Below are 21,901 nucleotides of genomic sequence, written 5' to 3'. Positions count from 1 at the left end.
GTTCCTGGAAAGTTCGTACTCATTGCTTCCAGGCAGTTCAGGTGAAAACTTCTCTAACACTGGGAGATTGAGGTGCTGCCCTGGCTCCTCCTCAGCCTGCCTCTGCTGCTGCTGCTGTTGAGCTCCCCAGAGAACTGTGCTCTTTGCGTGCAGGGGTTGTTTCTTACTCAGCCTTGCTTCTGGAGTGCTGCTCTGGTGCCCAGCAGAAGGCAGACACTCACACAGTTTCTTGGATAACTCTCTACGCAGGTGGACTTTTAAAGGTTGGGATGGTCAGCCTTTGGGGGTCAGTGGTCATCCTCAAGGTGTCTTCAGAAAGCACTGGGTTTTCTCCGTCTCAGCTATAGATCACAGGGCACAGCTTACCCTCAGTCTCTGGGATGGTGGTGCTCAGACTTGAGCTTGATTAGAATCACCTGAAATTCTCATTAAAGCACCAAGTGATGCCAGGTCCCACCTGTGGAGATTCTGATTGGGTGGATGTGGGTAGGGACTGAGAGTCTAGATTTCTGACAAGTTCCCGGTGATGGCCCGGGAACCTCACTTTGAGAACTACTTGCCCTGTGACTGCCAGACCTCAACTGTTCTGATGAAGGGGATGGCTGTGTATCCCAGGTTGAACAGGTGTGTGGTTTGCCTTGGGCTCTCTGATGGGCCCCAGGGTACTAGCCTAGTCTGCAGGAACGTGGTGAGTTTCCAGCACTGTTCTCCAAAGCTCTTATGTAGAAGGGGGCCACCCAGGGCCACCTCTGGGCAAGGGAGGTTGTGTGAGCACGGTTCCTGGACCCTCTCTGCCTCTGTTTTTTTTTTTTTTTTTTTAACCAGATCAGCTCTGTTTTTATGTCTATGTATTGGGATCCTGTATGTGAGCTTGCTTAAAGAATGAGTTCCGCGGTGGGGGGTGGGGGTGGTGGGGGGAAGGGGAAGACATCGTAACAGCCTGGATTCTGGGCTCTGGGTAATGACAGCTCATGAAAGCTCCGATCTTTCCCAAGATCCCTGTCCTGGGGAGCCAGCAGGTGCAGAATACCTCTCACTTGCTAGTTCTTATTTTTCCATTTTCACGGAGAGCCTGTTTCAAGTCCAGCAGAGTTTTGTGGCTTAGAGTCCTGGCTCTTGTGCTCTTAGCTAGGTGACCTCCTACCTGTGGAGGTGTTGTCTGTACCTGTAAAATGGTCAGTGAGTCATCTGTCTTCCTCCTTGGCCTGCTGTGAGCTTTAGGTGTGCTAGTGGCTCTAAGGCAGGCACTCAGCAAGCGTCTGGGGCATAGTAAGTGCTCAGTGAAATATTAGTGTCTTCATGGTTTTATTACTGTAGTTATAAAAAAAACAGGAAATTATCCTCATAGAATCAATAAATTTTTAATGAAATCAATATACGTTTATTTGAAATTCCAGAAAAATTTCAGTGGTTAATGAATTTTTTTTTTCTGCACCAGGCAAAATGAGCTTTTAGTTTAAAAAAAAAAAGTGGAGAAAGGAGAACTTAATTAAAAGAGTACTTACTTAACTAAAAGATAGTTTAAGAAAAAAAAAACTGCCTAAAATCCTAACGTTAGCACAACTGCTTTGCTATTTTTAGTGTCAGTTGCTTGGCTTGACAGAGAATTTCTGTGAAATACTTATAATACTCTTAACGTATTTGATGCAATATCTTCTTATTTAAGAGATGTTTTAATAAGAACTAAGTTACATGGTTTATTTCAGGCCTTGTTTAGCTCCCAAACAAATCAAGTTTCTTCCAAGGTAAAAAAAAAGAAAAAAAATTCTGTGGAAGTGGAATGGGAAGATGGGGCAATTTGCTGTCCTGTAATGGCTCATGTTTTTCTGTAAGTGAAAATCTTTTAAAAACTGAGTCACGTTATTTAAAGCAGACCAGCCCCTCTTATCTATTGATCTATACATATTCTTAGTTGCTGTCTATCAGCTTATTTTATATCATACTTAGGAGTATGGTTTCCTTTTGACTGTTTCGTACAGTAAGCTGACCAGGGCAGAGACACCACAATTTATATCTGATCATTATTCATAGTGGTTGTGTGGGGGATTTATTTTCCCGTGATCTTGCATGAAATAGGTAAAATCAGTAGAAAACTTGTTGAGGAAAAATGTTATAACCACTCAAGAAGACATACTAAGTATTTGTTTCATTGCTCAAATTGTTCCAGCTTTGGCCACTGGGAGCATTTTCAGTTGGCTCCGGTGCTCCTTTGACATACACCCATCCATGTGGGCTTTTTGAGCACTTCCTTGCTTCCTGGCACTACAAGAGACTTGGGGCTCGTTTTGTATACTTCTGCCCAGGCCCAGAATCATCCATTTCTCCAAAAGAGTCCTAGTGCAATTTCTTGTAGATTCATATTAGAAATAAAGTTCTGGGTGCTACTGGGATGTCATTCCTTCCAGGCCCCCTCAGCTGACACAGCAAGGAAACAGTGAGTGTGCACTAACCTGTGTGAATGAAAACACAACAAAAGTAGGTAGTTTAAAAACAATTTCAGGTAGAAGTCCCTGGAATATTTGTAGAGAATTTAAAGAATTGAAGGGATGGAAAATGTGAGAAGAATGGGAAGAGGTTGAGGAAGTTTGGAAAGAGTAGAAGAAGAAGATTAAAAATATCTGCATTCACACTGAGATCAAAGCTTTGTGTCTCTGTCTAGTGCAGAGAGGGGGAAGACCTATTTTCAAACAGTTTTTTACACATAGGAGGAGAGGCTTTTTGGCAGGACGACTCTAACATAGCAGCTGCCTTTGAATGTTGTTTACTGGACAGATTTCGTTACTGTTTGCAGTGAAGGGCCTGGACACGGATCTTTGGTGTTAAAACATACGTGGAGCCAAGAAGCAGATGAAGATGAAAATAGTCACATTGTAGAATTAGGGGATTTCTTATACAGACTTTATTCTGATAAATGCAAAGAACAATGACCATTATTTATAATTGATGCCCGAGTTATGACCCTGGTTCTTTCTATGCTGGCTGCAAAAGGACAATTTATTTTTCAGCATCTACTCTGGCAACTTATTTAGAATGAATGAGTTTGGGGAGATTTATGGTACATTTGTTTTTAGATGGTGAGTCCATCCAACCCTTCTGTTTATTCTTTCCTTTTTATTACAAACCATTGGAGAAAGCTGTTGGAGAAGCAGAGATATGGTTATAAATTATAAAGGAGCCCCACTGGGAAGACCTGTAGTATGTGGCCAGTATTATGTGTTGATATAAACACAGAAAATTACAATATTTTCATTAATAAATTAGCACTCCTAAAGAATGCTCTGCTACTTGTCTGTCAGTTTGTCGTACTGTGGTGGCTTGCATGTTGCTGTGTGGCTTGCATGTTGCTGTGGTGCTGGAAACTATGGCACTGGTATTTCAAATACGAGCAGGGTCACCCATGGTGGCCAGGTTTCAGCGGAGCTTCCAGACTGAGATCTTAATGATGTAGATAGAATAAAACTTTTGAGACGTTCATTTGCTGATGTGGCACGACTCAAAATGAGAAGAAACAGCTGTAAACATCCATTAAGAATCAGAACATGGATTAATCAGAACGTGGAATCTAGGAAAATTGGATGTCATCAAAAATGAAATGGAATGCATAAAGATCGATTCCTAGGCATTAGTGAGCTGAAATGGATTAGTATTGGCCACTTGGAATCAGAAAATCATAGGTATGCTATGCTGAGAATGGCGAATTGAAGAGGAATGGCATCACATTAATCATTAAAAAAGAACATTTTAAGATAATACAATGCTGTCAGTGTTAGGATAATATCCATAACACCTACAAGGAGGACCTGTTAATAGACTACTATTCAAATTTAAACACCCCAACGACTAAGGCCAAAGATGAAGAAATTGAAGATCTTTACCAACTTCTGCAGTCTGAAATTGATCAAACATACAATCAAGATACACTGATAATTACTATTGATTGGAATGTGAAAGTTGGAAACGAAGAAGAATGATCAGTAGTTGAAGAATGTGGCCTTGCTGATATAAGTGATGTGGGAGGTTGCGTGATAGAATTTTTCAAGACCAATGACTTGTTCATTGGAAATAATCTTTTTTCAACAACATAAATGGCAACTATAAATGTGGTCTGTGCTGTATGGAAGTCACAAGAATCAAATCGACTGTATTTCTGGAAAGATGATGGAGAAGCTCAATATCATCAGTCAGAACAAGGCTAGGGGCCAACTGTGGAACAGGCCATCAATTGCTCATATGCGAGTTCAAGTTAAAGCTGAAGAAAATTAAAACAAGTCTATGAGAGCCAGAGTATGACCTTAAGTATATCCTACCTGAACATAAAGACCATCTCAAGAATAGATTTGACTCATTGAACACTAAAGACCAAAAACCAGATGAGTTGCGGGATGACATCCAGGACATCATACATGAAGAAAGCAAAAGGTCATTGAAAAGACAAAGACCAAAAAGGATGTCAGGAGAGGCCCTGAAACTTGTTCTGGAACGTCAAGTCACTAAAGCGAATGGGAGAAATGGTGAAACAAAAGTGCCGAAGAGAAGATTTCAAAGGGCATCTTGAGAAGACAAAGTAAAATATTATAATGAAATGTGCAAAGACCCAAAGTTAGAAAACCAAAGGGGAAGAACACACTTGGCATTTCTCAAGCTTAAAGAACTGAAGACAAATTAAAGCCTTGAGTTGCAATATTGAGCAATTCTACGGGTAAAATACTGAACAATGCAGGAAGCATCAAAAGAAGATGGAATGAATACAGAGTCACTGTACCAAAAAGAATTGGTCAACGTTCAACTATTTTAGGAGGTAGCATATGATTAAGAACTGATGGTGCTGAATGAAGAAGTGTGAGCTGAACTGAAAGCATTGGCAAAAAACAAAGCTCCAGGAATTGATGGATTACCAATTGAGATATTTCAACAAATGGATGCAGTGCTGGAGGTACTCATTTGTCTATGCCAAGAAATTTAGAAGATGGCTAACTGGTCAACCAACTGGAAGAGATCTATATTTGTGCCCATTACAAAGAAAGGTGATTCAACTGAATGATGAAATTATCAAACAATATCACACACAAGTAAAATTTTGCTGAAGATCATTCAAAAGCATTTGTAGTACTACATCGACAGAACTGCCAGAAATTCAAGCCAGATTCAAAAGAGGATATGGACTGAGGGATATCATTGCTGATGTCAGATGGATCTTGGCTAAAAGCAGAGAATAACAAAGTTGTTTACCTGTGTTTCATTGACTATGCAAAAGCATTCAACCATGTGGATCATAACAAATTATGAATAACATTGTAAAGAATGGGAATTCCAGAACACTTATTTATGCTCATGTGGAACCTGTACTTAGACCAAGAGGCAGTTATTCTAACAAAAAAGGTGATACGGCATGGTGTAAAGTCAGGAAAAGTGTGCGTCAGTGTTGTATTCTTTCACCATACTTATTCAATCTGTATGCTGAGCAAATAATCCAAGGAGCTAAACTATATGAAGAAAAATGGGGCATCAGGTTTGGAGGAAGACTCATTAACAACCTGGGATATGCAGATAACACAACCTTGCTTGCTGAAAATAAAGGGGACTTGAAGCACTTACTGATGAAAATCAAAGACCACAGCCTTCAGTATGCATTATACCTCAACATAAAGGAAAGTCCTCACAACTGGACCAATAAACCACGTCATGATAGACAGAGAAAAGACCGAAGTTGTAAAGGATTTCATTTTACTTGGATCCACAATCAACACCCACGGAAGCAGCAGTCAAGAAATCAAACAACGTACTGCACTAGGCAAATCCACTGTAAAAGACCTCTTTAAAGTGTTGAAAAGCAAAGACATCATCTTGAGGACTAAGGTGCGCCTGACCCAAGCTATGGTGTTTTCAATTGCCTCATATGCATGTGAAAGCTGGACAATGAATAAAAAAGACCAAAGAAGAATTGACATCTTTGAATTGTGGCATTGGCAAAGAATATTGAATATACCATGGACTGCCAAAAGAAGGAATGGATCTGTCTTGGAAGAAGTACAGCCAGAATGCCCCTTAAGAAGCAAGGATGGCAAGACTTCATCTCACATACTTCGGACGTGTTATCAGGACAGACCAGGCCCTGGAGATGGACATCGTGCTTGGTAAAGTAGAGGGTCAGCAAAGAAGATGATGATCTCATGAGATAGATTGACAAGTGGCTGCAACAGTGGGGTCAACCATAGCAATGATTGTGAGGGTGGCGCAGGACCAGGCAGTGCTTTGTTCTGTTTTATGTCGGGTCACTATGTGTCGGAATCAACTCAACAGCATCTAACAACAACAGCACAACATAAACAACAAAGGTCTCTATTTATCGGATATGTGACAAGGGTTGAGGTTCCCCCCCGAAGGTTCGATATTTAGTTGGGCTATTCAATTGCTATTAAATGTACCTGATCCATTTTTAGGTTTGGATTTGCATCAGGCAAGTTTGTATGGCAAGTTAGTATGAATTTAAATAGAAGACTGTTTTGTTTTGTTTTTGCTATAATGTTCTTCACTCGCTCCTCTAGCCCATATCCTTGACACCTGAGCTCAAATGTTCCTCAGCACCTCTACCTTTTTCTTTTAGAGCAATGATCTCAACTGTGATAATTTTTCTTTGGTCTCTTTGTTTAATGTCTCTCTCCTGTAAGACTTTGGACTCAAAAAGGGCAGAACCTCTGTGTCTTGTTTTATTCTCAGTATGTAGCAGAGTCCCCACCACATAAAAGAAATAGTGTTCAGTAAATATTGCGAAAGAAAGAAAACAGAATGATGGGAAAAAGCATATTGGCAGGATAGAGAACAGAGAGATAAAACCACGGTTGAGGGAAATTTAAGACAACCCCTGATACATTCACTCTTTATGCTTCATGATGTACTGAAAACTGCAGGGTTTCAAAGACTTCTGACTCCATATGCATCATTCCGTTGTGTGTGTGAGTATGAATAAGAGAGATTCATAACATAATTGGCTCATGTTGCTAGCTGGATTCAGAGGTTTTTTATAGGGCTCTTAGGAAGGAAAACAACAAACCTCGGGGCCAAAGAATAAATGTCACGTCCTATGGGATAATGCACTTGAACTAGAAGATGGGCTAATGTAACGATTGGAACTCACATGACATAAGCAGTTGGAACCTCCTTTTGCATATTTGAAGTTACTTGTTGTCTAGTTTTTACACCTCCTGGTAAGTGATAGGCAGTCTAAATGTTGACAAGCACTGGCAGCTGTAGAATAAATGCGATGTGACATTGTGTACTAAGTTATGCCCAATATACACTACTTATCTGTCATGGTTAAATTAATTGCTGTGCATTTTAAGGGGTTAGAAAGCAGAGTCTCATGGATGTGTGAATAATGTCAGATCGAATCAAATACTTACTGAGTAGCTATGGTGGAGATGAATGAGCTGCAGCTCATACCCTCCAGGAGCTTAGTCTCTAGTTGAATTTAAAGTATCATTGGGGTCTAGGAAATATTAAAGAGGGCCAATTCACATGGATTCATGAATTTGGAACTAAAATAACTTTATATAACATTTTAAGATTTTTTAATGCAGTTTTATAAGCTTATTTGGTAATGAGCTGTTAGTTTTCATCCACATTGACTGTAGGTTTTTGAAAGTGGTGACAGGTACATAGGTAACCCATGTATAGAGCTTGTTTGGTGAATCTTCATCCTTGTTATGTTTTCCGGTCAATGGTACATGAATACACCGTGGGACATTCCTTATTCCTTTGGTCCAGACAGCTCTATTAAACCTGGTGTCAGTGTGCACATCTGGCATTCCCATCTCCTTTGTGGTAAATTTCTGATCTCCTGAGTGCTTGAAGAGCACGCTTCTTCTTCTTTTTTTAATTTTTATTGTGCTTTAAGTTAAAGTTTACAAATCAACTCAGTCTCTCACACAAAAACTTATATATACCCTGCTACATACTCCCGATTGCTTTCCCCCTAATGAGACAGCCGGCTCCCTCCCTCCACTCTCTGTTTTCATGTCTATTTTGCTAGGTTCTTACCCCCTCTACCCTCTCATCTTCCCTCCAGACAGGAGATGCCAACATAGTTTCAAGTGCCCACCTGATCCAAGAAGTTCACTCCTCACCAGTATCTGTCTCCATCCTATTGTCCAGTCCAATCCCTGTCTGAACAATTGGCTTTGGGAATGGTTCCTGTCCTGGGCCAACAGAAGGTCTGGGGGCCATGACCACTGGGGTCCTTCTAGTCTCGGTCAGGTTGTTGTTGTTGTTGTTAGGTGCCACTGAGTTGGTTACAACTCATAGCAACCCTATGCACAACAGAATGAAACACTGCCCTATCTGGCGCCATCCTTACAATCGTTGTTATGCTTAAGCTCCTTGTTGAAGCCACTGTCAATCCATCTCGTTGAGGGTCTTCCTCTTTTCTGCTGACCTGTACTTTGCCAAGCATGATGTCCTTCTCCAGGGACTGATCCCTCCTGACAACATGTCCAAAATATTTAAAATGCAGGCTTGCCATCTTTGCTTCTAAGGAGCATTCTGGTTGTACTTCTAAGACAGATTTGTTCATTCTTTTGGCAGTCCATGGTATAAAGTCCATTACAGTTTTATAAAGTCCATTAAGTCTGGTCTTTTTATGAGAATTTGGGGTCTGCATCCCACTGCTCTCCTGCTCCCTCAGGGGTTCTCTGTTGTGTTCCCTGTCAGGGCAGTCATTGGATGTAGCCGGGCACTATCTAGTTCTTCTGGTCTCAGGCTGATGTAGTCTCTGGCCTATGTCCCTTTCTGTCTCTCGGGCTTGTAATTACCTTGTGTCCTTGGTGTTCTTCATTCTCTTTTGGTCCAGGTGGGTTGAGACCAATTGATGCATCTTACATGGCCACTTGCTAGCATTTAAGACCCCAGACGGAGGGGCATGCTTCTTGAAGCCCTCTGCATGGATGTGCTTATGATGTTGATGGTATCCTCTCTGGTCACCACTTCATTGATAGAAGAATGGCCCTTCTTCTTCTTGCCACCTTCTTTGCAGGTATCATGGTGCCAGGATCAGGTTGGAAAATAAGGTAATTTTGAAGTATAGGTAACCTGGACATGCATTTACTTTGGAGATGGAGAAGATAAGAATAATGACATAAATATATCCATGGATGCACTACCTTGTTCTTTTATTAACTAGTTCAGGTATATACTATATATAGAATAATACAATAAATATTAGTGTACTACCACCAACCTTAAACAAAAGTTTGCCAGTAAAATTATTTTTCTGCCATTCCATTCCTTTCCCTCCTTTCTTCTGATACATAGTTTTGTTTTTTTTCAAGTTTTGTATAAATTGCATCATTCTGTATGTATTATTTTATAGCTTGTTTTTGTGTTCAGCCACCCCACTGCCCATATTTATTCATGTGGATATATTTAGGCCCATTTAGTTTTGTTCATGTTTTCTGTTTTGTGAGGAAGTCCTTTGTCTTTATCTTCTACATGTTGTTAAGGCTGAGGCTTAGGTCGGGGTGGGCACTTTTAAACAGGGATGTCCCAGGAAGGCCAGCAGGGTGTCATGAGACCAGAGCCTTAGGGCTTGTCCTGGTTTTGCTGCTGGCTCCTTGAATACCTGGGAGTTCCCATTCCTTACTCTGGATTCAGTTTACTCATCCGTAGAATGGACACAATAGCAGTGTTGCTTCTGCCCTGATAGCTCTGAGTTGGGCATCAGAAGAAAGAATGTATCTGAAGGTGCCTTGAAGGCTGAGATGGAGAAACATATCGAAGGGCTTCTTGGAATGCCGGATCTTGATGTTGGAGCATGGATGCTCTTCCTTCTTCCCAAAGATAAATAGATGTAATTTTAACTTTAATCTTAAATAAAATTTTAATTTAAACTTAACTTTGTCCTATATAATATTCCATTGTATGATTATCCATAATTCGTCCAATCTTCTCATGCTGGTCATTTAGGTTATTTTCAATTTTTCCCAAATATAATGCAGCTGTGGACATGTAGGGGGTGCCCTTAGGCGTGGGCTCTCTGGCTGATGGGGAATGTATATCCTGTGCTTTACTGAACTTTGCCGAAGTTGCTCTCCAAGGAGGCTTCCCACGTTACACCTCTGCCGGCAGTATGGGAGTGTCCCCGCTGTGCCTCTTCTCTGCTATTGGCAGGCACAAATTTCAGCAAATTTGATGCGTGTGAAATGGCATCTCATCATTTTAACTGCGTTGTCCTGATTATCAGTGAGGTTGAATGTGTTTTATTTTAGTATTCCAGTTTCCTCTTCAGCTAAATTGCTAGGTCATATCCTTTACTGGGACATTTTGCTTAAGAATGTATGCAAGGTCGCGCAATGAATTTTGAACATTTCTCCCTTGCTGCGGAGCCCTGGTGGAGCAGTGGTTAAGCGTTTGGCTGGTAACCAAAAGGTCAGGAGTTCAAACCCACCAGCTGGTCCTTGGAAACCCTATGGGTTATAGTATTGCTATGAGTCTGAATCGATTCTACAGCAATGAGTTTGGTTTTTGATTTTCCATTGCTACTGTTACAATATCCTATTACTTTTCACTATAAATATATTTTATACTTCAGTGCCATATTTGGTGTCAAAAAACACATGCAACAATTTGTCTTTTCATGCTGATCGTGAAAGACTCTGTCATTTTACAGAGATTCGATGTTCCTTTCCAAAGACAAGCCCTGGGGTGTCACGGTACGCACGGCCAGTGGCAGCAAGAGCACAAACTTTGGTGCTGGAGACCTGGGTTGACACCCGGCTCCCTACGTAACATTTGAGTGGCCCTGAGCCACCTGCTTGACCTTTTGGAGTCTTGGTTTTTGCATCTGTGCTCCAGAGCTATAAGTCGGGAGCACTTCGGACTGTTGTGAGGTTTAGAGACACTGTTGCTCGAATGTCAAGTACAGTGTCTTGTTTAGAGAAAGCCCATAATAAACTACAGCTATTAGAATTAAGTGAAAAAAGAAATAGCAGGGAAACTCATTTCATGCTTTGTCTACTACTATTGCCCATATGGAGCCCTGGTGGCACAGTGGCTAAGAGCTATGGCTGCTAATCAAAAGGCTGGTAGTTCAAATCTACCAGCAGCTCCTTGGAAACCTGATGGGGCAGTTCTGCTGTGTTGTATACGGTAGCTATGAGTCAGAATCGACTAGAGAGCAATGTTTTTTTTTTTTAATTACCCATATAGAGTTCCAAACTGAGTTTCTTTGTATTAATATTGCATAAAAGAAGTGGGCATTATGCTTGTTTTTCAAATGCATCACCATTGCCTCAGGTGTGTTAAACACCTTACAGTTTTCAAATCGCTTTCCAGTTTATGACCTTATTTTCCTTGCAGTGAAGCTGGGAGGGAGACTGAGCAGGTATCCATATTTATCCCCCGTTTCTTTCTGACGAGCCAGGACAAGGACCAATAGTGCCTGGCTCTTACTCCAGAAGGTTCTGTATTTGGGTTTTGATGTATGAGCTGATTTTTTTTTCACATTATGAAAAGATTTTTAAAAGACTTTGTTTTGCTGTCATTGTTGAGAATATACACAGCAAAACATATACCAATTCAACAGTTTCTACATGTCCAGTTCAATGACATTGATTACATTCTTCGAGTTGTGCAACCATTCTCACCCTCCTTATTTCAGTTGTTCCTTCCCCACTGACAAAAACTCACTGCCCCCCTAAGGCCACTGCCTAATTTTTCTAGTTGCTTTCGTCTGTGAGCTGATTTTTGCCCTTGGAGAGCTTGCTAGCTGAGTGGAGGGAAGCAGCTTTGAGCAGTTTGCATTCTATACTATTTCAAAAGATAAGCATGCTTCAGGACAAAAGTAGAAAACAATCCTCTATGTAATTGCAATATTTTAGATTGAATAGGTTCTGCCTCAGCTAATGGCACCTCACCTGGCGTCTTCTCTCCCAAGGTGAGATTAGCCCCACCTGCTGCAGGCGTCCTCAGCACCTGCCCCTCCCTCTCTCCCAAGGTGCAGGTCACTATGTATGTCTGGTGTGGTTGTCTCTGCTGGTCTGTTGGTGCTCTCTCGGCCATCTGGGTGATGCCTGTGTCCTCAGGACTTAGCTCAGTTCTTGGCACATCTGGGTGATGCCTGTGTCCTCAGGACTTAGCTCAGTTCTTGGCACATAGTAGGTATTCTACAAACCTGCTAAATATATGGTTGTAAAGTAAACTTACTCCTTGGAAATAAACATGGTGCAGAATATCTCCCTAACACCAAAATGGTCAATAAATCGAGCCAGAGTGTAATTGAAATGTCTCATGCTAGGGAAGCATCTACACTGAGTGGTTCTTGGTTTATTTTTGTCAGACTTTTTGCTATCATATACACTAAGCTCAGGGAGGATCTAGGTTGGTAGTTTCTTAGTTGTATATATTTCTTCCCATTAAGAATCTGTAAAAATGTCCCATTACATTTTCTTTCTTATTTTATAATGACATTAAAATGTACCAAAAAATCAGCCACAGTTCTACTTCTTTCATTTCTCTAAATTCTTTTTCAGTTCTTCTGTCTAGATGCATCTGTGTATTTTATCATTAAAAGTGTCTATGCAATTTTGCATTCTTTTTTTGCAATCTCGTATTCTTCCCTTAACATACCATACATGTTTTCATTAGTATATATTCTTTCATGTTGCTTATAATGGCTACACATTCTTCCACATAAGTGATGTGCTGGGGTGTACATAACAAATTCCAGGTTCTTGGACATTTAGATGGTTTGCAGTGTTTGTTGTTATCGGTGATGCTAAAGTGATTCTCTTTGTTTACGTTATCGCTTATGTATGTATTTAAACAGAGGGGGGTGGTAGTCAATGCCATATACAGAGGTTAAGAGCATGGCTCTAGAGTCTCACTGTCCAGGTTTGAATCCTTGCTGTTCTGCTTACTAAGTGATTTCTCTGGTAAATTACATCACCTCCGTGTGTCTACAGTTTCATCTGTAAAATGTGGGAAATTCTAGCACTTCAGAAAGCTGTTATGAAAATTAAATGATATAGTTAAATGACATAATATATGTCAAGAGTTGAGAACACTGTCTGATACAAAGTATAGTCATTAAAATTTACCTACTAAATAATCCAGCTTAGGTAGAGGGGTGGGATGGATGGAATGGTAGATGAATTAAGATTGGCTAAAAAAAAAAAAAAATTAAAAAAAAATTTTTTTTTTTATGATCATGTTGATAATTGATGAAGCTGGTGATGGGTACTGGGGGATTCACTCTACTATTCTTTCTGTTTGTCTATGTGTTAGAAAAGTTTTTTACAATGAAAATAAAAGTTTATACAATACAAATATATTTTAGCTTTTCAATTTACTTTTCGATTTCTTAATTAGTTTCTTTGAATACATTTCTAGGAGTGTGGTCACCAGGTGGAATATTTTACAGTCATTGTGAAATATGGCCAAATTACTTTAGAAAAAAGTGTGTGCTACCTGAAATCCATAAGTAAACCAGTTTATCACAGTCTTAAACAGCATGGGGTATTATCAATACACGTTTTTGCTCCAAACTTATAAACGAAATGGTAGTTTATTTTAACATATTTATTAATCTTATTTACTGGTTGTTGATATCATTTTCTTTATTTTTAAAGTATCTACTTCTGTCCCTGGTCCTTTCATCTATTAGGGTTTTTAAGATTCTATTTTGTAACAGCAATACAATTTTATGAGATTAAACTTACTTCAGTTGTATTTTTAAGTGAAAAAGAAAGCATCACCGCTATGCAGATATTGTGATACTTGGTTTACGAATTCCTTCTTCCATATATATTCATGGGCAAGCATGTTTTTTGATCCTTCTAAAATCTAAGCTGTTAGGAATGGTTATGATCTCCACGGCATGTTGATTTGGAATATGCGTTGGATTTACGGTCGCTGTAAACACATGGCCAAGCTATGAGAAATCGCTCTGAGGTGCTGCCACCACTTTCCTTGTATAGTATCCCCTCCGCGTGCTGCCATCTTCATTATGGACCATCTGCCACTGGAAGCCAGGCCACAGATGTCCCTTGTCAATGAAGTTTGACCTCGGTAAAATTTGGAAGGACAGAGAAAATATAATTGTGCTTTATGGTGCTCTGTGTTTATCTGATGGGTATACTCGTTTTTGCCCGTCTTCATCATTTCCCTCTCTTCGTGGTACTGATGATAATGGCTAATTCTAAGACAGAGTATGACCCTCAGTTCTCTTCTGTAGCTTTTAAAATATGGTCAGCTGCTTCTCATTAGGATACTGAGTCATTCTTCCCTTATGTTGAGTCTCCTTCTAGGGGGTTGGCATATTTCTGTTGCATTGTACTATTATAATACATTTAAAAAGAAATTTAGGATGCTAAGGCAGTTTGCTTAAACTTTATAGTATTCCGTGTTTAAATCTCTACTTGGTAAGGAATAGCTTTTTTTTTCTTTGATTTTTAAAATAATTTTTATTGTGCTTTAAGTGAAAGCTTACAAATCAAGTCAGTCTCTCACACAAAAACCCATATACACCTTGCTAAAAACCCACTGAACCCACTGCCGTCGAGTTGATTCCGACTCTACACCTTGCTACACACTCCCAATTACTCTCCCCCAATGAGACACCCTGCTCTCTCCCTCCACTCTCTCTTTTCATGTCCATTTCACCAGCTTCTAGCCCCCTCCACCCTCTCATCTCCCTTCCAGGCAGGAGATGCCAACATAGTCTCAAGCATTCATCTGATCCAAGAAGCTCACTCCTCACCAGCACCCCTCTCCAACCCATTGTCCAGTCCAATCCATGTCTGAAGAGTTGGCTTCGGGAATGGTTCCTGTCCTGGGCCAACAGAAGGTCTGGGGACCAAGATCACTGGGGTCCTTCTAGTCTCAGTCAGACTGTTAAGTCTGGTCTTATGAGAATTTGGGGTCTGCATCTCACTGCTCTCCTGCTCCCTCAGGGGTTCTCTGTTGTGTTCCCTGTCAGGGCAGTAGCCGGGCACCATCTAGTTCTTCTGGTCTCAGGATGATGCAGTCTCTGGTTCATGTGGCCCTTTCTGTCTCTTGGGCTCGTAATCACCTTGTGTCCTTGGTATTCTTCATTCTCTTTTGATCCAGGTGGGTTGAGACCAATTGATGCATCTTAGATGGTTGCTTGCGAGCGTTTAAGACCCCAGACCCCACTCTTCAAAGTGGAATGCAGAATGTTTTGTTAATAGATTTTATTATGCCAACTGACTTAGATGTCCCCTGAAACCATGGTCCCCAGACCCCTGCCCCTGCTACACTGGCCTTCAAAGCATTCAGTTTATTCAGGAAACTTCCTTGCTTTTGGTTTAGTCCAATTGTGCTGACCTCCCCTGTGTTGTGCTGTCTATCCCTTCACCTAAAGTAGTTCTTATCTATTATCTAATTAGTGAATGCCCCTCTCCCATACTCCCCCCGCCCCGTAACCACAAAAGAATGTTTTCTTCTCAGTTTAAACTATTTCTCAAGTTCTTATAATAGTGATCTTATACAATATTTGTCCTTTTGCAGCTGACTAATTTCACTCAGCATAATGCCTTCCAGATTCCTCCATGTTATGAAATGTTTCACAGATTGCTTGCTGTTCTTTATCAATACGTAGTATTCCATTGTGTGAATATACCATAATTTATTTATCCATTTATCCGTTGATGGGCACCTTAGTTGCTTCCATGTTTTTGCTGTTGTAAACAGTGCTGCAATAAACATGGGTGTGCATATATCTGTTCGTGTGAAGGCTCTTATTTCTCTAGGATATATTCCAAGGAGTGGAATTGCTGGATCGTATGGTAGTTCTATTTCTAGCTTTTTAAGGAAGCGCCAAATCGATTTCCAAAGTGGTTGTACCATTTTACATTCCCACCAGCAGTGTATAAGTGTCCCAATGTCTCCACAGCCTCTCCAACATTTACTATTTTGTGTTTTTTGGATTAATGCCAGCCTTGTTGGAGTGAGATGAAATCTCATTGTAGTTTTGATCAGCATTTCTCTAATGGGTAATGATCAAGAACGTTTCCTCATATATCTGTTAGCTACCTGAATGTCTTCTTTAGTGAAGTGTCTATTCATATCTTTTGCCCATTTTTTAATTGGGTTATTTGTCTTTTTGCAGTATTATGTAGATTTTAGAGATCAGGTGCTGATCAGAAATGTCATACCTAAAGGAATAGCTTTTTAATGTAGATTTCTGAGTAACCACATAGACTGAATGGTGATCGTATGTGGTGCCTTCCATTCTTTCATATTCATGAGACTTATTGCTTGCCAGATGACAACAGCAGCGTAAAATTGTTTTTTTTTTGAACATTTGATGGTGCTTTAGGTGAAAGTTTACACAGCAAATTAGTTTTCCAATCAATGATTCTTCAACACTAATTATTTTGTGATATTGGTTGTAATGCCCGCAATGTGTCAGCACTCTCCCCATTTCCATCCTGAGTTCCCTGTTTCCATTCCTCCCTGTCTTCTGGTTTCATATAGTTGATTGTTCTAAGGAGCACATTCATCACAGGTGTTATTGTTTATTTTATAGCCCTGTCTGTCATTTGGCTGAAAGGTGGCCTCCAGGTGTGGCTTCAGTTTCAAGTTAGAAGGTTGTCTTAGGGCAATAGTCTTGGGGGTTCTTCCAGCCTCTTTCAGTCCAGTAAGTCTTTTTTTTTTTTTTTTTCCTTTAATTTGAATTTCGTTCTTCATTTTTTACCACTCTAACTGAGTCCTTGTATTGTGATCCTGGTCAGAGTGGTTGGTAGTGGTAGCTGGGTACCATCTGGCTCTTCTGGTCTCAGGTTAGAGGAGGCTGTGGTTCATGTGGGCATTTAGTCCTTTGGACTAATTGCTTCTGTGAGTCTTTGGTTTTCTTTGTTCTTCTTTGCTGCAGGTAAGAAGAGACTAACAATTGCCTCTTAGATGGCTGCTCTGCAAGCTTTTAAGACCCTAGACACTACTCACCAGGGTAGGATGTAGAACAACCTTTATAAACTGTATTTTGCCAATTGACTTAGACGTCCTCTGAGACTATGGTCCTTAGCCTTCAAGTTCATTAGTTCAGTCTCAATCTCCAAGTAGTTTCTATAACTGTGCCCCCTATGTGCTCTATTATATATATGAGTATACATTCACCATTTACAAATATGTCTGTAGAAATATCCACAGCCATACCTACGTACGTATGTGGTGTACACCTGTAACGCCTCTTCCACCTATTTATCCATATGTATTAGCCTATGTATCTACTCACGAAATGCTGTTTGTTAGGACTGTTGTTGCAGGATGATACGCCTTACAGCATCTACTGTAGTTGCCCTTTATTCTTACGTATCTCTCACTGTCTTATTTTGCCTTGGTCGTGTTGTGCTGACTTCCCCCATATTGTGTGTTGCCTTTCCCTTCACCAGAATTAATACTTGCCTTTTTTTTTTTCACTATATAGTTAGTGATTCTCCTCCCTCCCCCTTCCATCCCTGGTAACCATCAAAGTATGTTTCTTTCTGTGTGTAACTTTCATTATAGTGGCCTCATACAATATTTGTCCTTTTGTGATTGACTTATTTCACTTGGCATAATGTCCTCCAGATTCATCCATGCTGTGAGATGTTTCACAGATCCGTTTTTAGTCTTCGTTGTTATGTAGCGTTCCATTGTGTGTTTGTACCGCAGTTTGTTTATGCATTTATTCAATAATGGGCACTTAGGTTCCCATTTTTTGCTGTTGTGAATAATGCTTTAATGAACGTGGTTGTGCATATGTCTATCCTTGTTATGGCTATTATTTCTCTAGGACATATACCAAGGAGTGGGATTTGCTGAATCATATGGTAATTTCTGTTTCTAGCTTTTTAAGGAAGCACCTTACTGTTTTCCATAGTGGTTATATCAGCAGTGTATAAGAGTTCTAGTCTCCCCACAACCTCACCAACATTTGTTGTTCTGTTTTTTGATCAGTGCCACTATTGTTGGGATGAGATGTTACCTCATTTTAGTTTTGATTTGCATCTTTCTAATGGCTAATGATCGTGAGCATCTCTTTATGTGTTATTAGCTGCCTGAATATCTTCTTTGGTGAAGTGTCTGTTCATGACCTTTGCCCATTTTTTGATTGAATTGTTTGTCTTTTTGTTGTTGAGATGTCGAAGTTTTCTATAAATTTTAGAGATTAGCCGCTTGTATTATGATATGTCATAGCCAAAATTTTTTTCCCAGTCTGTAGGTTCTCTTTTTCACTCTTTTGGTGAAGTCTTTTGATGAGCATAAATGTTTAATTTTTATGAGAATCCTTAGTTATCTAGTTTATCTTCTGTTATTTGTGCATTTTTAATTGTCTGGCATTTTATTTATGCTGTATGGGGCCCGTAGTATTGTCCCTATTTTTTCTTCCATGATCTTTATAGCTTCCAGTTTTACATTTAGAGCTTTGATCCATCTTGAGTGTTTTGTGTATGGTGTGAGGTATGGATCTTGTTTCATTTTTTCTGCAAATGGATATCCAGTTTTGCCAGCACCATTTGTTAAAGAGACTTTCTCTTCCCCATTTAATGGACTTTGACCCTTTGTCAAAGATCAGGTGTCCATAGGTGAATAGATTTACTTTTGGGTTCTCAATTTGGTTCCATTGGTCTATGTGTCTGTTGTACCAGTACCAGCTGGTCTTTGTCAGATTTGCGTAAGAAATTTCTTAGTTTTATAGTGCACAGCACATGTGTACCTTCTCTTCAATTGTCCTTTGGAGGTAGTCCTTGTAACTTTGTTGTTGTTATTCCTGCTTCATTTCTTGGGAAACTTTTTTTTTTAATTGTGCTTTAAGTGCAAGTTTAGAAATCAAGTCAGTATCTCACACAAAAACTTATATACAACTTCCTACATATTCCCAATTGCTCTCCACCTAATGAGACAGCCCACTCCCTCCCTCCATTCTCTTTTTTCCTGTCCATTTCACCAGCTTCTACCCCCCTCTACCCTCTCCCCTCCAGGCAGGAGATGCCAACAGTCTCAAGCATCCACCTGATCCAAGAAGCTCACTCCTCACCAGCATCCCTCTCCATCCCATTGTCCAGTCTAATCCCTGTCCAAAGAGTTGGCTTCAGGAATGGTTCCTGTCCTGGGCCAACAGAGGGTCTGGGGGCCATGACTGCTTCTTGGGAAACTTTTAAGATGAGAAAAGTTTGCCATGATGGAAAGAAAAATTTGCCATGATGCAAAGGTCCTACCAAGTGTTTAAAGGAATCACACAAAATGGAAAGTAAGATGTTTTGATTGTTTTGTTTTTTCTTGGCTGTTGTTTTTTTAGTTGTTGTTAGCTTCTGTTGAGTTTGCCCTTGACTCGTGGTGACCCCTTGCACAACAGAGCGAAACCCTGCCTGGTCCTCTCGCCTCCACGATCGGTTGTGGATCAGATGGTTGTGATCCACAGGGTTTTCACTGGCTAATTTTTGGAAGTAGATCACCAGACCTTTCTTCCTAGTTTGTCTTAGCCTGGACGCTCCGCTGAAACCTGTTCAGCATCACAGCAACACGCAAGCCTCCACTGACACATGGGTGGTGATTATGCAAGATAAAATAAATTTGAAGCCTGACATTGTGGTGTGAAATTACGTGTTTGTTAAATTTGGACACTTGTTATCAGACTTAAAACAAGAAAGCAAAAACACCTTTTAAAAGATCTGATACTTGTCAACAGGAAAAAAGAGAGTTCTAAAATATCTGTATAAAAGGTGGTACCTAAATTGTGTCTGTAAAAGTTTATTCGTTGAGTGTGCTGTAAACATTTTATAAAAACTGGTATAAAACTTATGAAAATTCCCCTGATATAAATACAAACATGGATATAAACATCCCGGTTAAATAAATAAGTAGCACAAAGGTCAACTTAAGGGTTTTTCAAAACATTGAATTCAGTCACGTAGGGAAGATGTCTTACAGGCCACTCAGCCAGTCAACTCATTTCTAGGGACGAGCACATCAGGTTACAGTCACAAGTGCACTTATCACCTCTGTGCAATTTAGTTCCACCTGTAGAACTTGAGAATAATAAAATTAAAAAGAAAGGAAGTGGCTCATCTCTTGGTAGGAAACTCACTTTAGACTTCTTTCCCAAAACGATGTGTGTTCCTTTTTAGATTTATCTGTGAGTTATCTCAAGAATCATGTTACCCACATTCTAGAACCTCTTCCTCACCTGTCGATGGAACTCCTTTCCTCCTCCACATTCTGTGCTGGACAGAGAGCAGCTCAGGGCTGGCCTCCTCCCACCCTCACGGAGGCTGAAGGGGAACAGCAGCCACACCTCTCTGCCCGCCAGGCCATGGCTTGTGATTGCTGTGGTCCTCTTGGCCCGTCTTACTTGTCGTGGACTATTCTGGGAGATCACTCCCTGAGGGAGTTGTTCCTCACTTTTTCTTCATGTTTATGGCATCCCTACATTTCATTCAGACAGCTACTTGGCATTTGTTGTCTCCCTTTTTCTTTGGTCAAGTTTTCTTCGTTTTAAAATCTCCTTGGGTTTCAAGCCAGTTCACAGGTTAAATCTGATTTAATATGAATGGTCTGAGGAGATATGGAGAACTAACTAATAAACACTAGCTTTTTCACACAATGCCTACATTTTATATACCAACTCCTAAGGGGCCTGATGGTACAATGTTAAGTGCTCTCCTCCTAACTGAAAGACTGGTGATTTGAACCCACCAATGGCTCTGGGGGAGAAAAGACCTGGTGATCTGCCTCCATAAAGATTATAGCCTAGAAAACTCCATGGGGCAGTTCTACCCTGTCACATTAGGTTGCTGTGAGTCAAAATTGACAGCACCCAGTAACAACAACCCCTCCTAAGAGGTACATGGTACATTCTAATCCTTCTTATGCTGTGTGACCTTGAGCAAGTTGCTTAACCTCTCCGTGCCTCAGAGTGTTCATCTCTACAGTGGGCATAGTAAAAATCCTTACCCCTTATAGATCCATGGGGAAGGTTAGATGAGTAAAGGGAAAGTGTCCGGCACAAAGCGTTGCAGTAGCTGATCTTCTCCCGGTAGAGAGGACATGCCGTTGCCAGCTCTCATTGAGGCCCACAGCCCACACAGCCCTCTGCTCCTTGTCACGGTGGTACTTCCACTTTGGCTGGTGACCAGCTTGCGAAGGTGCTGTCTCGGCCTCTGAGGAAGATGGAGCCCACTGATCTGAGAGGCCGTTAAAGCCTCTGCAGGAAATCCCAGGTATTTTGTGTTTCTTGTTGGCTGTATTGCTTTGTCACCAAATGCCTTATTTTTTTGCTCATTTGATTTTGAAAATAGCCTTCTTAGTAATATCATTATCCCAATCCTTTCTTGAATTCCAGACTTCCAGAATTTTCCTGGAGTTAGCAGAAACTGTGAGAGTTTCCAGCTTAACAGAAAAGGAGATAGCTGAGCTGGCAATGTTCCTGTGTCATTAGTGTGACTGTTGATGAGAGGTCCGCCTGAACCAGCACACTACGTGCATTTACAGGTCATGACAAATCCCCCAGACTTTACTAATGAACAATATATGCAGGTGTGGTGTTTTTAAGGATCAAAACATACCGGTCATGTTGTTCTTTAAAAAAAAAAAGCTGCTGTTACATTAATTCTGACTCATGGCGACCCCAGGTTTGTCAGAATAGAACTGTGCTGCGTAGGATTTTCAATGGCTTTGAGTTTCTGGGAAGTAGATTACCAGGCCTTTCTTCCAAGGTGCCTTTGGGTGGATTTTTGAAACTCTAGCCTTTCCTTAGTAGCCAAGCACGTTAACTGTTGCTACCACATTGCTCTAGACTAAAACCAAACTCATTGCTGTTGAGTGGGTTCTGATTCATGGCAACCCCGTGTTGTTGGCCAAAAACAAAGAAACCAAAAAATTGGTCTCATCTACTACTGTACATATATAT

At 40.5% G+C, this 21,901-nt stretch overlaps 1 pseudogene; it reads right to left on the bottom strand.

Moving 5' to 3' along the window:
* Positions 1 to 7,456: 7,456 nt before the first annotated feature.
* Positions 7,457 to 12,051, bottom strand: LOC111753225 (large ribosomal subunit protein eL31-like; annotated as a pseudogene).
* Between the last annotated feature and the right edge of the window lie 9,850 nt (positions 12,052 to 21,901).

Source organism: Loxodonta africana, chromosome 16 (genome assembly GCF_030014295.1).
Source record: "Loxodonta africana isolate mLoxAfr1 chromosome 16, mLoxAfr1.hap2, whole genome shotgun sequence".
NCBI classification, from domain to species: domain Eukaryota; kingdom Metazoa; phylum Chordata; class Mammalia; order Proboscidea; family Elephantidae; genus Loxodonta; species Loxodonta africana.
This window is presented reverse-complemented; position numbering and strand designations above follow the sequence as displayed.